Source organism: Phacochoerus africanus, chromosome 4, assembly GCF_016906955.1.
Source record: "Phacochoerus africanus isolate WHEZ1 chromosome 4, ROS_Pafr_v1, whole genome shotgun sequence".
Taxonomy (NCBI): Eukaryota; Metazoa; Chordata; class Mammalia; order Artiodactyla; family Suidae; genus Phacochoerus; species Phacochoerus africanus.
In genome coordinates this window covers 113,134,904-113,148,504 of record NC_062547.1, presented here as the reverse complement: position 1 = coordinate 113,148,504, position 13,601 = coordinate 113,134,904, and the positions used below count along the sequence as shown (strand labels likewise).

The 13,601-nt window shown below is 35.4% G+C and overlaps 1 protein-coding gene across 1 annotated transcript in view; it reads left to right on the top strand.

Moving 5' to 3' along the window:
* FBXL17 (F-box and leucine rich repeat protein 17) overlaps positions 1 to 13,601 on the top strand; it is a 494,183-nt gene that overhangs the window by 316,255 nt on the left and 164,327 nt on the right. The window lies entirely within an intron of this gene.

The window sequence follows — 13,601 nt, the reverse complement described above, 5'->3', positions numbered from 1 at the left end:
TGGATAGTTAGGTTGCTTGGAAAGAAGATGATAAAAGAAATCGAATTAGATATCTCATGATGAGATCCCAAAGAACCAGCAGGTGGAATGTTACATCTGGGCCAGAAGTCAATTGCAAGAAGTCTGGAGCAAGTAATGTCTGTTTAATGAATAAATTATATCATATAAATGTACTTTTATATAGTATGCATTAAAAAATTCTAAAAATATACAAATTAATTTTATAATATTTACTGTTTCCAGTTTTCTACTATTGTGTATTGTATTAAAAAATAAAAGAATGTAATTGTTATTGTGATGGAATCTTTGAATTTTTTAATGTACAACTGGTCTTTATTAACATACTCGAATAGCTAAAAGTCTCATAACTTCTCATTGGATTTGAAGAAACTACAGTTCTTTTAAGTGTTGATGGGCATGTAAAATGATATAACAACTTTGGAAAGAGATCCATTCATCTTCTATGTACATGCTACTAATACTCTCTGACTTAACCATTCCTCTCCTAGGATTTTACCTTAGAGAAATGAAAGCTTAACACCTTTTATTAGGCACTGTGTTCATTTCCTGTGGCTACTGTAACAAATTACCACAAACTTGGTAGCTTAAAAGTAACAAATATTTATTCTCTCACAGTTATAGAAGTTAGACCTCAAAATTTTTTTTCTGGGCCAAAATCAAGGTGTCTCCATCTGGAGGGAAGAATCCATTCGTTTTCTTTCTGGCTACTGGTAGCTACCAGTATTCCTTAGCTTGTGGCCATGTTGCTCCAGTCTGCCTCTGGGGTAATATTGCTGTCTCTTCTCTGTGTCACTTCTCCCTCTGCCTTTCTCTTGTAAGTACCCTTGTGATTGTGTTTAGGGACCACCCAGATAATTTAGGATAATCTCTCCATCTCAGATCTTTAATTACATCTGTGAAGACTCTTTTTCCATTAAAAAGTATAAAGTATATGTATATAACATTTATGGACTGTAAATGGGTTAGGACTTAATATCTTTGGGGGCCACCACTCAGCCTCCTACAGGCAGTTTTTAATGTTCTAAATTCCATGCTAGGGCCTAAATAATAAGTAACATTTAATTGCTTACTCTGTGCCAGGTTCTGTCACATTACATTATTTTTTTTTTTTACTAAGGAAAAATATGAATTTGATTTAACATGAGCTTATTGGAGAATACATTTCTTTCTTGCAGGTGTCAACTATTAAAGCCCCAAAGTGCTAGTTTTCTGAGAAATGTACTTTAGGAAATTCTGTTCTATTTGAAATAACCTTGTCTTATTTTTGTGGAGGATGTTAAGATTGACAAGATTGTGAATTCCCTTTGGGAGAGACATGTCTTATCTATCGTTGTATCTGTACAGTTAGGGGCATAGTAAGGGTTAGTAAATGTTTGTTGAATAACTAAAAGCACCTTTGCAAACATTATGAAATGTAATCTTTACAAAATCCTTAGAGATAGATATTGTAATTTCCATTTTACAGAAAAGACTTAGAGAAGTTGAAATATATTCCCAACCCCTGGACTGTATCTTCTACACACACACACACACACACACACACAAAACAACTTTGATAGTCTGAGCATCTGAAACATTTCTGTTATCCGTAACTGACTGATTTTGTACATGAAGCATTACAGTTTGGTATAATTTTGATACAGCTAAATTACATGCCTATTTTAGTATTGTATTATATTACTAATAATGTTCAATATATTTTTAAATTTTTAACTTTTTTGAGAGGCTGTTTTTTATGAATTAAGTCCACAGTGGTGTTAAGAAGGAGAAAGACAATTTCTAAATGATAGGGAATATTTTAATATTTTTTAAAACCTTTAGGCTTTCCCCAGAACTATGTCAAGCCTATCTAGCTTTTTGTATCTTCTTTTGAACATCAGATTTTTAAAAACTTATTGATATTAGGAGTTCCCGTCGTGGCACAGTGGTTAACGAATCCGACTAGGAACCATGAGGTTGCGGGTTCGGTCCCTGCCCTTGCTCAGCGGGTTAACGATCCAGCATTGCCGTGAGCTGTGGTGTAGGTTGCAGACGCGGCTCGGATCCCGTGTTGCTATGGCTCTGGCCTAGGCCGGTGGCTGCAGCTCCGATTAGACCCCTAGCCTCTGAACCTCCATATGCCACGGGAGTGGCCCAAAGAAATAGCAAAAAAAAAAAAAAAAAAAAAAAGATTAAAAAAAAAACTTGTTGATATTATGAATCTTAGAAATAATCATACTTCCCTCTTTACTTTGATTCCCTGAAAGCTTATTCCACAATCTTAGTCTGCTTATAGAAGCTTTTCAGTATGAATTATATGAATACCTTCAGAGTGAGTATATCCTTGACTTTATTATTTTACTTTCCATATGTTCTACCTTCTTTGCCTCTTGGAAGTACGTGTTTTATAGTTTTGTATGTGTTTCTAGGGAAACAAGGCTGGCTATAAGTAAAAAGGTAAAATAAACTTAGGCTCTTTAGTAATTATGAAATATGTGAATATATTATTACATATGTTATATATAATAACATATTGTATAGATAGTCTTATGTATTGTATATGTTGTTTTTATTCTTTTTCCTCTTCACGATATTCTTGGTACAATTTTATGTCAAGGCACTATTTTAATGAAAGCTTCTCTGAGTATATGTTACAGTTCACTGACTTGCTTACACTGTTTATATTTTCTTTCACCTTTTTCAAAGTACGATATGGCATTGAATTGTCATTAATTTTCCCAAAGCCCTAAATTTTGCTAAATGACCTCAGTGTGTTCTGTGTCTGATGAACATGTAGTTGCCTTTCAGTAACACATCACAAAAAGAAATTTGTTCTCTAACTTTTTTTAAAAATACAGTTCTATCACAACCAGGGCAGCACTCATGATACCCTAGGACCCATAGAAACACAAAGCTGATCAGCTAACTCCAAGCATATTTACCTGTCCCTTTCAAACACCTGGCATTGCTCTTGCCTCCTTATGCCACTAATGACCTTTGAAAACAATCCAACTCTCAATCCTGCTTTTTCCTTGGAATACCAGAATGTATTTCTTTATTTACCTGGGTACTTGAGAGGCATGTTTTCTGTCTGGAGCAGAAATATTAATACTATTATTGCATTTTGCTACATGGTTTGTTGATTGTGCAGGCAGAACAGTAACTTTAATAATCAACAACAGAGCAATTTAGAAATGTGCCAGAGATGAGCTGTTCATTCTGATTTACCTTTTAAAATAACATAAAGCTGAAGACTTGGACTGGCAGTGTTGCTTGTTGCTTGTTGGCAGTAGGAACTGGCTGTCAGATATGATGTTGCCTGCAAGGTACCTGCTGTCTGAAACAAATAGTGAAATGTGCTGTCTTCCTGCTCCATGCTTACTTACTGTCTTACTTTTGCAACTTTCTGCAAGGAGAAAATGGGTTATGCTTCCCCCCTATGGTTTCTATCAGTCTTAGCACTGGTTTCATTAGCTTTCCACCATTCTCCCAAGAACAGAGAGATGTGTTTGCCCTTTGTAGGAAATAGGCTGAGGACTAGTCCAAGCAAAGCAAACTGCATTTTAGTGATTACAGCAGTTCAGGGGCTAGGCTGTTAAATTCCTTTACCAAGGGCATTTGCAACAGATTTTTTTTTTTTGATTGAGATAATTTGTTGATCTACAACAATTAGATATTTGTTGATTGGGAAGGGAAATATATTTGTAAAGAATTATATTTATAATTGTATTTATATACTGCACACATCTATACTGCATACCACTTTGAATATAAATTAATAGTGATAATCTGTCCTTATCATTGATGGATTAAAGAGTTAAGAAAGAACCCTATAGGCAATGGATTTATAGGGTAAGGAATCGTTGAACTGGCCTGATAAAGCTAAGTAAATTTCAGCTGCCTTTCTCTTAAATTTAAACATCTTATTTTTCTACTGCATTTACTTGAATATGATTTAAGAAGAAAATGTGGAGGAGTTTGTTTTTCTATCTTTCAGAAAAATAAAAATTAGCTGAAAAAAGTTGTCATCCTTCCTATAAGATATTAAAAATGTTAACTGCATGCTTTTCATAAAAGGATTCTCAGCTAATGCCCCTTATTGTCATTTATAGACATATATGAACTGTTTCTTTCTTTTTCTATTTTTAAAGAAGTGTGTTATTTTTTTCTAAGTAAGATAAGAAAGTTATCTCTTTGTGTAAACATAACGTGCCAAAATAACTAAATGTGACCTGCTGTTTCTCATTCCCATACATGTTAGAGCAAAGATTATCTTACCTCTGACATGAACATTAATATGTAATGATGTGGGAGAAAATAGGAATAAAGCAAAGGCAGTCCCAGAGCTTAGGAAGCAGGTTTTATAAATGCAGTAGTGATGATCCCTAAGCCTCAAAGGGTTCAGAGTTCAATCTAGCTAATCATCAGTAAGGTCAAATTTATGTAGTGTCCTTGTCTTCATCAAGCCGTGTGATCTTTCTCCTTTCTTCTTTATGAATGAATGTGTGGGTTACTTTATTCTCACTGCCTGCCCCTTCCCCACTCCCTCATCTAGAACTCCTTCCTCATATCTTCTTTTTTAGAAATTAATAACGAGCCTGCACCATTCCCTTCTCCCATTTGCAAGGTGAATTAGTTTTTTAAAAACTGCACTTAAGATCACCTGTAAAAGTTCTTTGATTGGCTTTTGCTCAAGTTAGAAATTTGCTAAGCTTAGAAATTAATGACAGAGTGCAGGCTTCCTGAATATGAATGCTTGAAGCATGTGGGAAATGTTTGGAATGGAGAATGTTGACCTGTTTGCTTTGGGTCTTATTACAGCTATGTAATTATAAGCTTTCAAAGATATCAAATTAGATGGCCTCTTCCTTGCATTTTAAAATAAATACATCTTTTTTTCATATTGCTAAAACCATTTGCTCAAACACAATTTTGTGTGATACACTGGGATGTCCAGAATCTTGTTAGCTAAAGTGAAACCATTCTTTTGACTTTTATAAATTGTCTTTACCTGCTGTGTTTTACAGTCTTCTGAGAATTTGGCTTATCCAAAAAGAGATTCTGTGCCTTCCCAAGTGAGAAGGAAACCTTTTGTCAGCATCTTGTCTGAGTTAACTCCTTGGCTACACAGGTCATGGGAGGTCTCTGTTGAACATCAGTCTTTGGCTCTATCACAAAACTGGTATTGAAGCACAGGCCAGCTCCCTGAGTACAGAGGTTAAAGAGGCAATTAGTCACTACAAAGCCGACTTGTGGCGTCTTCTGGTTAGGAAGTGCTTAACTCTTTCCTGAATGAGGCGAAATCTCATATTCTGGAAGTTTTTATAGTTCACTAAATTAGTTTTGGCTTATCCATTTTAAATTAAAGCTGAGCTTAAAATATATGATATATTTTGCCTGACTTTTTTTTTTTAAGAAAAAGAATGGCCTCTGTTGAATCACAACTCACTGAACTGGGTCACAGTTTTATATGTTTTTATATTCCTGGCTTATTTATTTCTTTATTTTTTAAGGGCCTGGGCTTTTGTTTCCACACAGTAAATTTTTGTCACATGTAGGATAATAAAATCTCTTCTGCCCTCTATCTTAAAATATGCCAGAATACCATAAAGATAGCACCACTCTTAACTGTATCAACACTGTGCAATGCCTGGATTCCCTCAGAGATACTAGCTATAAATTGATGGGGCCCTGAAAACTGTTAGGCAAGGAGGAGATGTCTTAACTTCTCCTATTTCACAGTAACTACCTTTTTTTTTTCCATTGAGAAATGACTAAACTGATACATTAAGAAGTCTTGCCTTTAAATTTTTCCCTTCCCTTTCTTTCTAGCATTTTCCTTAGTCCTGAGATATAATTCTTCTCAGTTGATTTTCAGTAGATATATAGAGAATGATATGCCTTTTTGGCTCCTGGGTTAGAACATTTATATCAGCCATGGCAGCCAAAATAAATAGTAGTTGATCTATCAAGGTTATAAGTATTATGCCCATCATTGTATAATAATGTGGCTTTCTGAGTAGATCTTTTAACATTTCTAATACATAGTTTGCACCTTATAAAATCTTGTTGGAATAAATAAATAAGGAAAAGCTCAGAATCTTTTTTCTGCTTCTTGCATAGTCTGAGGCAAGCTTAGAAAAAGTTCAGGTTATTATATAATGATTTAGTGTAGCTGTGGTAAAAGGATGGAACAATAGCTAAAATTAAAAACAAGACTTTTGGATAAATGTATCTGAAATATTAAAGCCAGAGCCAAGTTTATCCAAATGTGTTAGTTTGATTTCCTCTCCCCCGCCCCCTCACTTTGGAAAAGCATTAAACCACTTTCTTTCTTAGTAGCTTAAAGAAAATGTGCATTTAAAAGAAATGTTGCAGACTTCATTCTATATGAAAAATATTTTTTAGATTTCTCTAAGAAGCATTTAGATTACATTAAAACATGTTTTGCTGTATAAATGAAGAGAGAAACAGAATGTTTCCGTAAGAGCTGGTTTGTGATGGTCTCTCATACATATGTTAAACATATTATACTGCCATTGTCTTGCTCCTTTTTCAGTGCTGACTCCCATTTACTCTCCAGTTAGGAAACCTACCTAATGCTAGAGAATGTTCAGGGGAAGAGTGGTCCAGAAAGAATCATCAGATAGTAAGGTCTGCTCCATTTCATTCGAAAGTGTGACACCTCTAGTAGCAAAAATGCAAACCCAAAGAACTTAAGTTTTATTTATTTATTTTTTTAATTATTTATTATTATTTTTTTCCCACTGAACAGCAAGGGGGTCAGGTTATCCTTACATGTCTACATTACAATTACATTTTTCCCCCAGCCTTTCTTCTGTTGCAACATGAGTATCTAGACAAAGTTCTCAATGCTATTCAGCAGGTTCTCCTTGTAAATCTATTCTAAGTTGTATCTGATAAGCCCAAACTCCTGATCCCTCCCACTCCCTCCCCCTCCCATCAGGCAGCCACAAGTCTCTTCTCCAAGTCCATGATTTTCTTTTCTGAGGAGATGTTCATTTGTGCTGGATATTAGATTCCAGTTATAAGTGATATCATATGGTATTTGTCTTTGTCTTTCTGGCTCATTTCACTCAGGATGAGATTCTCTAGCTCCATCCATGTTGCTGCAAATGGCATTATGTCATTCTTTTTTATGGCTGAATAGTATTCCATTGTGTATATATACCACTTCTTCCGAATCCACTCATCTGTCGATGGACATTTGGGTTGTTTCCATGTCTTGGCTATTGTGAATAGGGCTGCAATGAACATGCGGGTGCACGTGTCTCTTTTAAGTAGAGTTTTGTCCGGATAGATGCCCAAGAGTGGGATTGCAGGGTCATATGGAAGTTCTATGTATAGATTTCTAAGGTATCTCCAAACTGTTCTCCATAGTGGCTGTACCAGTTTACATTCCCACCAACAGTGCAGGAGGGTTCCCTTTTCTCCACAGCCCCTCCAGCACTTGTTATTTGTGGATTTATTAATGATGGCCATTCTGACTGGTGTGAGGTGATATCTCATGGTAGTTTTGATTTGCATTTCTCTTAAAACCAGCGATGTTGAGCATTTTTTCATGTGTTTGTTGGCCATCTGTATATCTTCTTTGGAGAAATGTCTACTCAGGTCTTTTGCCCATTTTTCCATTGATTGATTGGCTTTTTTGCTGCTGGGTTGTATAAGTTGTTTATATATTCTAGAGATTAAGCCCTTGTCCGTTGCATCATTTGAAACTATTTTCTCCCAAAGACCTTAAGTTTTAATAACAGTTTGCAGGCCACTTATTGTGGCATTTCTCATTAAAAAACAAACAAACTGCTCTTCTCATTTTGTAACCTTTCACTACCTCTTTCTGATAAGATGGGTATCAGTTCTCCACTGTTTAAGTAGCAAATGGCTAATTAATCTTAGATTCATTAATCAGATACTGGCTTTCCAGAGAATAGCACTTGGTAAGTAAGAACTTAATGACTGTCCCAAGATAATTGTTGTAACTGGTGGAGCTAGTGAACATTTTGCATGTCATTCCACATGTTTGCCCCTGTGGTACAGAGTAAGAACATGCTTTAAGCAAATGCTTTAGCGTTTTAATTGCAAGTCAACGCTAAAAAAAAAAAAAAAATTCTCCGTTGCTGCGAACATCTCTTCTGCAAGATTATCTTTAGATGTTTACAGGAAAATTGGCTTAAGTATAAATTTGATACTGTGCTGTTAAAGGGATAAAATAAGGAACATTTACAAGAACGTGTACCATAAAATACAAAGGGCGTTCAGCTTATCACTTTGATGCCATGTGTTACTTTCCCCAACTAGTCTTTCATTTGTCGTTATGTACATGTGTTTAAGTTAAAAATTATTATATGGAATAACTCTTTTACTGCTTATTGGTTTAAAAAAATTATTATATGCTTATAAGATTAAGGTGCCATGTTATTAGATCTTTCTAATAACCTATGAATGGAATGTTCCTAAATGAAATTATATTCACATATAAAGAAAAAGGTACTATTAGTAAATTGTTGAATTGATTCATCCTATAAATTTTTTTTTGTCTTTTTGTTGTTGTTGTTATTGTTGTTGTTGTTGCTATTTCTTGGGCCGCTCCCGCGGCATATGGAGGTTCCCAGGCTAGGGGTTGAGTCGGAGCTGTAGCCACCGGCCTACGCCAGAGCCACAGCAACGCAGGATCCGAGCCGCGTCTGCAACCTACACCACAGCTCATGGCAACGCCAGATCGTTAACCCACTGAGCAAGGGCAGGGACCGAACCCGCAACCTCATGGTTCCTAGTCGGATTCGTTAACCCCTGCGCCACGAGGGGAACTCCCTTATAAATGTTTAACTGTAGATTTATCTCTTTTTGTACATAGAAATCTTTTCTATAGAGCACTTTTGAAAGCAGAGTATACCTGTAAATCATGCCCATTCATTTGCTGCACTGGGATTGGATTATTCTTCGGTGAAACTTGATTTGAGGCTTTAGAAAAATCCATCAAATATCATTACTCGTTCTGTAAGATGCCAAATTGTGTTTTGGTGACCTCTGCTATCATTTAAATGACCCGTTATGAGTTAGTCAGGATGAGCTTTCATAACACAAAATTAGACCAAGTTTGCCCCTTGTTGCTCTCTTTAGATCTTGTAAATCCTTTCTATTCCTTTTCCACTTTGTGTGTGTGTGTGTGTTTGTGTGTTGCAGCCTCAAATGTTCTTATCCACTTATAAACTGTATAACACAGGGTGGCTTGTTGGCCTGTCTAGTTTCAGAAAAATAATGAAAATCAAGTTCTATTTCTAAAGCCCCCAAATAGATCACTTTTATGATGCGTTTGCATTTCAGGAGTTTTAAGGTTTGATCTACATGTTTATTCAGCCTTAAACATACCTAGCTCCCTGTTGCACTTATTTGCCAATTACTTTACTGCACTATTCATACTTTTTGTTTTAAATCTGTGGGTCGTTTTTGTCTTATTGCATTTTTCTTCTGCTTGAAGATACACCTATTATTCAAATATAAAAGCAACTTAGGAAAGAACATCCTGAAGTTTATTTAGAAATTCACTAAGCCACATACTAATGCATCTCTAATGGGGACATTTCTTTTCACACCTCTAAGGTGATTGAGCCTGTCCTTTAAAGTGAGATTTGCAAACCAGTATCTGGCAGCTCCAATTAGCTTCTTTTGGGTTTGAAGCACATCACAAACAGTAACAAGGTCTCCTAGGACACTCCTCTTGCAAGCAATGTAGTCATATTTCCTCATTAGTTCTTTTCAATTGTCACTAATGCCATGTTCCAGCTTTTGAGTAGGAGACAAAAAACATAAAAATTTGGTATGTATGTAGAATGGGCCATTGTTTTCCATAATTCAAGGCTCTTTTGAATTCCTTTGATAGTTTTGAAGCTTACACAGCTTAATTCATTAACCTTTCCCCTTCACATAAATCAGGTGATTAGCAATCTATTGCTAAGGAGACAGATTTTTCTCTCCACTAAAACTAAGTAATGCCTTCTGGAAAAAAAAAAAATCCTGATTGCTCACTAAAGTAACCTTTTTGTTGCTTTTCATATTCTTCAGATGTTTCAGGTGGATTTTAGAACATTATCAAAAGCAAGTGAGCATAAAATCACATTATTATAAAAAATAATTCTGGATGCTCTGGATACTTCAGACCAGGTTTTCTGGCCCTTTTCAGTATTCTAAAGGAGTTTATATATATGTACTCAGCAGCTGTTACTCAAGAATTTACAATGGTTGCATTTTTAAAAATTCTCTTCAGAACCTTGCCAAAACATAAAAGCAAGAAAATAATCTGAGGGGAGGCAATTCAGAATGAACTACAATATATTTAAATGAACTTAGGATGTTTGATTTGGAGATACTCTTCATATAGGCCCTCATTTTTGGAAAGAATGATCATGTCGGGCTCTGAAGAAGTAGGGGGTTTTGAGCAGTTTCATGGAGGTGAGACTAAAATGTGTGTCTTCTGATTCTTTATTCTCTCTCGTTAAGACATGGCTCCTCTTGTTTCTCGAAATCTGGAAAGAGGGTTTAGCAGGCTTGCATTTGTTGTTCACGGGCTACTTTAACGCTATTTGATATTCTTCTGCATTTCCCCACTTTGCCATATTCCTGTATTAAGGAGTTTGTTCTTGATCTTATAGATTATTACTTTCATTGAGGATATTGTTCTTTTCCCAGGGTTGATAATTCCTTAGGTTGTCATGCATGAAATGGGAAATCTTTGCATGCACTGACCCATAGAGAATGTTGGTCATATGGTTTTCTGAGATTTTCTCTTTAGGGATGGTGGGGATAGGGACGGGGGGGGGATGAATGGGAAAAATCTGAATTCTAGATTCTCATTGTAAGGACTCATGACTTCCTCCTAGGGCCAAGACTATAATGTATCACTGAGATTAATGACTCTTCTCCTCTTTGATATCTGCAGTTAGGAGAGAGGCCAGAGAAGCAAAGGTTTAAAATGTTGTCTTTGGTTCTTTTTCTCTCCTTCTCATTTAGACACTATGACTTTGCAAGCGTTTATTGCTTTGGGGATACCATTTTAAAATACCCCTTTAAAAACTTACATGAATACTTGTAGTCACAAAGTTACAATAATGATGAAGTTTTATCACCTTGTTTGTTGCCTGCATACAGTTAACAGGGAAATGCTCTGATGTAATACATTAAAAGTCATGACTAGAGCCAAGATTCTTAAAACAGAGTAGAATTACTTGGAAGAAATGTGGGCCACAGACTTGTGTTTATTAGGGTACTCCCTGTAAATAAGCTCTAGAATGGACTCTAAAAGTTTCAGGAGGAAAGAACTGTCTCCAGCCATGGTCTCTCATCATGATACACTGTCACTGAAGGCTGCCTGGGAACCTAGACCTAGACTAATCACAGGGCTTCAGATGCTAGCCAGGGACCTGATGTGTGTTCCATTTCCACCATTTTGCAATAAGAGAATAATACAAACCACTTCCATTTTCAACTCAAAACAATAGCTATTTACCTATTATCGAACCACTCAATTTTGTGTTTTAACATGATATTGAGTTTCAGTCCAGGGTTACAGAACTTGGGGGTTCTCTCCTCAGATAGCACATCCATGAAAGATGTGATATTTAAATTTTAAAACATAAACTTTGCTAAAAATTTTCCAAGGAATAACTTTTTTTTTTTCCTCCAGGAATTACTATTTGAGGAATAGTTCTGTGTTGTGCATAACCTCCAGCACACTGGCTGTGATTACAGGGTAATTAAAAGTATTTGGAAAACTTTATGTAACTGAACTTTCAAAAACCGAGCAAAAATCCTAGGTGATCCTTTATATCAGCAAAGTACTTTTCTCTCTCTCCCTCTATCTCTTTTTATGGCCTTACTCACTTATATGGAAGTTTCAGGGCCGGAGACTGAATCTGAGCCTCAGCGGCAGCTTACACCTTAACTGTGGCAACACCAGATCCTTAACCTACTGCGCCGGCCCACGGATCAGACCTGCACCTCTGCAGTGACCCGAGCCACTGCAGTCTGATTCTTAACCCACTGTACCACAGTGGGAAGTCTGTGCTTTTCTCTGGTAATCTTTTTTTCTTTCTTTCTTTCTTTCTTTCTTTCTTTCTTTCTTTCTTTCTTTCTTTCTTTCTTTCTTTCTTTCTTTCTTTCTTTCTCTTTCTCTCTCTCTCTCTCTCTCTCTCTCTTTCTTTCTTTCTTTCTTTCTTCCTTCCTTCCTTCCTTCCTTCCTTCCTTTCTTTAATCTAAAAAAAATATACTATTTAATTCTTAGTCGTGTGTTTTCTCTTGGCTATTGCCTTTTGAGTAAGCTAAATATATTTGTGATATCTCTTCATAATAACTTTTCTCTGTCATGTAGAGAGGAAACCTGATGCTCCTGGCCTTTCATCAGTTTTAGGACAGTTTTCATCCAGTGATTGATTATCTTATTTTATGTACATACTGGTTCTTGTTGCCTACCTATGAAATAGCATTTAATCTGGCTAGTAAAGTGAAATCAATTTGTGTTATTTGCTGTCTGTAGTATGCTCTATATGTCTTTAATGTTCCCGTGTGCTTGTAGCCTATCTAATGTAGACTCAAGTGGCAGGAACACAAATAGGATATTGTATTTGTTTAGAGTTTTTCCATAATCACATATAAATTTAGGTGTTTTGAACTATTTGAAAAGACCATGAGAACAAAATAAATGACATGAACATGATTTCTGCACTAACTTATTGCATTTTATGGTAATCATACAGAATGTGAATTTGCTAACTTTTTGGTAGGTGGTAGAGGAGGACAGAGAGCTATGTAACTTTAATATCACAGAAAGTGGACTGATTTTTTATTAACTCTTTATGATATTATAATTATCTAGGGCCTTTTTTTCTTAGTATGTGAAAATTAGTATTTCAAGTCATATGTAAAACATGATTGTTGCATGTAATGTTTCATTTATGCTTTTATTTTTCCTTTTTCATGACTTTATTCAAATGTTACATTAAAGCCAGATGACATGGAATTAGGTTTAAGAATTTCCCTGCATAATAAGCTGTATCAATCATAATTACATTGTTACTCTTTTAAGTTTCCTTTTGTAGCCATGGAAGAGCTTATCCATTTTTATCATAAATCTTTTTTGAAAAAAATAGTCAAAAAGAATGTTTATTCAGTTATTCTGAGGAACTCAGAAATGTTTATCATTCCATTAAAACAATATTCTATAAAAATATTTTTAAAAGAAAAATATGTCTTCTCCATAACTAATTTAACCTTCAGTAATGAATTCTGTGAAGTAAAATTGTATAAAATTTCCTGACATTTTATGAAGATACGTACAAATAAGCCAGACAGCAAATAAAATATCTGAAAGACAAAGATGGATACTTAGTAATTTTTTGATGGATTGTACACATAGGTATCAAATTACTTGATCCTTACTTCCTTGAAAAGGTTAATGACTCTTTTTGCTTTTACCCTTTTATTTAACTGTTTTTTATAAAGATTAAAATAGGAACTGCACTGAGGGACACATATGTCTATGTGTCAGTATGACTGTATAGGTTTTTCTGATCTTATAGGGGACTGAG